The sequence below is a fragment of the Protopterus annectens genome, chromosome 16.part0 (genome assembly GCF_019279795.1).
Source record: "Protopterus annectens isolate FY-2018-M chromosome 16.part0, PAN1.0, whole genome shotgun sequence".
NCBI classification, from domain to species: domain Eukaryota; kingdom Metazoa; phylum Chordata; order Ceratodontiformes; family Protopteridae; genus Protopterus; species Protopterus annectens.
The window spans coordinates 220,262,893-220,267,892 of NC_056750.1; positions in this window are offsets into that span (position 1 = coordinate 220,262,893).

Here is a 5,000-nt window from a genome sequence, read left to right on the forward strand (position 1 = left end):
GCTTGCTATTGTGCTATTGCACTGGTATTCCATGCACCGCCGGCGCAGGCCTTACGCCGGCCTTGCGCCGAGCTTCATGAATCCCGGGGATAGTCTGTTTGTTATTCCATCAATTCCTGAAGATTTGTTGCATTTACTTTCCTTAATTTTTTCAATTACTTCCTTATAAGATATTTGTTTTAGAATTTCAAGTTTTAGTTTTTCTCACATTTTCTTGATTATAGGAAGATTTACTACTGTATTGGAAAAGTTATTATGTGTTTTACCTGTTATATTTTGTTCAGTATCATGAAATTTGAAAGCATCTAGAATATCACTTGTCTCTGATACTTTTTTATTATTCCTTCCCCCATGAGAGATATTTCTGATGTTATTCTTTCTGGTTTCTCTTTTAATTCTCATTGCTAAGTTGCACATATGATTAGGTGTAGAAGTGTATGAGTTTAGTTTTAATTTTTCTAGTGCTAGGTTAGTCTTATGATTTAGAATTTCATTGTATTTTTTATTTAATTCTTCTATTTCATGTTTGTTATTTGATATATTTGTTGTTTCCTTATTTTTGATTTTTGTAATTTGTTCTTGAATGTTGTGTAATTCAGATTCCCATTATTTTGATTTATTTTAAACCAAGTCAGAATTTTGCCATAGATGTAAGCTTTCATAATGTCCCATATTATTACAATATTTGTTTCCTCAGTATGGTTAGTATCTAAACAGAATTGCATTTCAGAGTCTAGGCATGTTTTAAATTCTTTACGTTTTGTAATATAGGCTGGTATCCTTGTCATATATATGAAGTTGTTATAGTTTACTTGTAGTTTAAAAATGAGTGAGTTGTGATCTGACAAAGGACATGGAGTTATGGAGAAGTTGATTATTTTTGTATTTAATTTTTGCAATATAAAAATGTTGTCTATTCTTGTTTGAATATTAAATCTATGACCTTGATGTGAAAATATTAGTGAATTATGATCTTTGTGACAATATGCATCTATTAACTTTAGGTTTTCTGTCCATTTTTTAAGAGTTTTTGCTATGGGAATAAGACCGAGGTTTCTTTTGTTTGTAGTCTCAGAATTGTCTAAAATACAGTTAATGTCTCCACTTATTATTAAGTATCCCTTGTATACTTTGTTAATGAGATCTACATGTTTTTTAACTGTCTTTACACCTATGCCAGGAAGCCAATATAGGTTTACTAGTGTCCAAATTCTATTGTTAAATGTTATTATTACTATAGCTATAAGTCCTTCTTTATCTTTATCATTATAAATGATTTGAGGGATAGTAATATGTTTTTTTCCAGAGTATCATTACTCCTCCGTTTTTTTTTTTTTGTAAGAAGAATGAGATAATATTGAGTATTCATTTGGACTCTATATGTATTTGTCATTAATTTTATAATGAGACTCTTGAAGAAATATCACTTGTGCTTTGTTTGGGTTTAAGTATTTTAGTAAATTTGATCTTTTCCTGGGATTATTCAAATCATTAGTATTTAGCGAAAATAATGTTAATTCCATATTGCTAGAATATGTTTATGGTTTGTTTGTTTGTTTGTTTGCATTTGTGACTTATTCAGTTTTCTCTTATTATCCCAGGAATGAATAATTGTGTTATTTATTCAATGCATTGTGATCAGATTGATTTTTTTCTAGTAGAAAATAAAAGTTGATACTGTATTCAGGCCAGAAATAGGTGTGAAAGAAAATGATGAGATCAAAATTACATAACCAAACAGTCAAGTATAGTCAAATAAGATTTGACAATGACTATTCCTCCAGGGTACTGGAATTAAGGAAAAAAACTTGGCCACTTGTGAAACTCCTTAAACAAAATGAAATAAAAGCACAACTTGTCTACCCAGCCAAAATTAGAATCTTTTATGCAAACAACATGAGAACTTTCAACAACTTCGAGGAAGCATCTTCTTTCATCAAGAACAATAAAATAATTACGATACCGGACAAAATGGAATTGTCAGCATCCACATCCTTAAAAAGAGCCTCTGAAACAAAACTTCTTGACCTCCCTTTTGAAAATAAAACCATTACTCCAGTTTCCAAAACAGACGTACATTTCCAGCCTTCCTTCCAGTATTAAAAATTAATGCTCTAATACTGTCTTGTGTCTTTAAAATTTATGTATGGATTTCATCCATTGAAGCAGTTTTATCACTGTGGTACTGTTTAATCACAGCAGTGATCTTATCTACCAAAACAAAGTCAGTTTCTCCATCTGCTTTTGTCCTTGCCTCCTCAGCAGAAGGCATTTCCACCAGAATTTATAGTTCCTTATAGTGTTCCTTCCATCTCTCAACAATGTCATCCATTAAATACATCATTTCTCCTTTCTTAATGAGAACAGTCTAGGCAACAGCCCACCTCCTTCCAGAAGCTAGTGTCCATGATGTCATTTAATTCCTCCCACATCTATGCTTTGCTTTGACGACTACTACAGCTACTGCTTTCCTGGAGTGCACATACCTATCAGTCAGACCGTGGGACCCCAGTTAGTATTACATGGAAGTACATTTTCCTTACCCTGACAGCTATCCTTACCAGTGATGCCCACCAGCTAGGTTTATTGCCATGACAGGCAATGACCATTTTTTCCCATGGGTCTGTACTGTTGCCTTGACTACCAAGGCCTTGAACATGCTCCATACAAACTCTGTGTCCTCAGCCTTCTAAGATATGTGGGCAAGCTTTTTCAGTTGGGTGAGTTTAACTCATTTTGTGCAGAAGCATCTGCTAGGCATTGGAAGGACACCACCTCACTAAACATTTGGTTTCTCTCTATCCTAATACTATGCCAGTCATTGACTCAGTTCAACAGCAGTCAGTGATCAGTCTACAAGCTCACCATGTATCTTGACCAGCATGTGCAGAACTTAGAGCCTCATGTTGGATAACATAAAGACAAAGCTGATATTTGGACATTTGGCCCAAGGTGGCTAGTACCAACTACACTTATGAGCATCCCTGTGTTCCAACATAGTTAACAGTTTGTAGTTTGCATAGATGTCCAAAAACGGATTATCAGTTGGGTTTAGACTAAGGAAGCCATTCTTCCAAATGAATATGCTTACATTGCCACGATTATTCCCCAGATAAGTATCAAAATGTTGCCTGCTGAATTATGGAATCAGTAGGTTAAACACTATTAAGTATCAAACAAATGCCTCTAAGGAAGCCACATACTCTAAATGGCTGCTAGACATACATGAACAAATAACAGACAAGAGTTAAAGCAAAATGTGCAGAGGGTACTTGGCTGATATTTTCCTTGTTGTGCTTGAGCAAATTTAATTTTATCTTTAAGTGGAAAAAACACAGTATAGGGCATTAGATACATTATTTTTATTACCTTCTAGCTAGTATTTTAAATAAAAAGACAGAAGAAAGCATACAGTTGCTTTTCAGACCCCACCCACATATTCTTGGAAACGGAAACACCATTCTACTGAGTCCATTCATTTCTGGAGTGCATATATCACCCTGCAATATGCCTCATCCAAGATACTACCTTTAATTGTGATTGTGTTTTCAATAATTTGCATTTGTGCCATGACACTATCTTATACTCTGTTTTCCTCCTTCATGCAGCAGATATGTGCATTTCACAAAACCTCCTTATTTGTACAAGGTGCCACCATTCTATGGCAGGGAGGTCATTAAGATTCTTCAATTCTCAAAGATCTAAAGTGCACCTTACCCACTCTTGGTCACATTTAACAACTTTGGCTGCTAATCATTCCAAAACACTCTTCCATTTTTTTCTATAAGAAAGTGGTACAGTTAAATTCAGCCATGTGCTTTAATTTCTGAAGCTAAACAGTCTGTATTTCCCTTCTGTTGCTGAGGACATTTTATCTAAATGCTAATCCACTATTTTTAAATGGACTGTGGTTCACCTGAACTACATGAATGGCAACTTAAAAAAACATAACTTTAAAGGATCACTAAGAATGGGGTAGTGGCCAACCCTCCTCATTTGTTACATGTACTGTAATCCACAGATTCATGATGAATATGACTTTGTAGCTGGGGAAGAGTGGCAAGCCCACTTACTATTAACTTTCACGGTGCTGTATGTCTCTCTTTTGGCATGTCACTCTTAGGTTCATAGGTAGGTACTAGGCTATCAGCCCTGGGGCCTATATAAGCCTAGCCAAAAAGGTTCCCTAACTTTCACCACCCAAGAAAGTTATTTCTTGACCCATTTTGCAAATTTATTTATGTCTCATATTTTCCAGACCTACAAAGCCTTTTTATCCCAGTAAATTAGGGATATTAGTAAGTGTATGTACAACAACAAGTAAGTGTATGTAAAAATACTGGGGAAACCATCATCCTGAGTGCATTACAATGAAGCCTCAACACTCACTCAAAATTGTAAAATATTTTTAGAACTTCCTCTAAAGCCAGTGTGATATTTTGTGTAAAAAATGTAGTCATCTGCATAGAGCCAGAAATAGGCTTTCCTTTCCCCTGTGAGTCTATTTAACTTGGATCAAACTGTCTCATATAGTTCCTCGACTGCAAGAGCAAAATACCTGTGCAGAGCAGAGAATCCTGCCATATCCATCTGTGAATTAAAAGTTGAGAGGATAACTCATTATTCGTCATCACCTCAACTTGGAACTCCTATACACTGCCTGATATTTTTCAAAGGAATACTCAATTATGCATTATCATCTCTAGTTGAGGCTTTTATTGCCTTGAGTTTTTTAATCAGATTGTTCGTAAAGCTCCTCTTATCTAGTGCTGTCAAAACAGACTCTAACCTGGCAAAGCCAAATATTTTCTTTAGATCAAATAAAATCAGACCTTGTCTCATTGCACCACTGTCTTGATTGGACTCCTTGCATGGAATCTGTAGCTACCCAGCAGTAGTCATCCATTGAATGGATGACTCTGTAGGAGGCAATTTGGTCCTTACCTTTTAGTCTCAGAAACACTACACTTATCCTGGGACAAAGATAGTCACAAACCCCG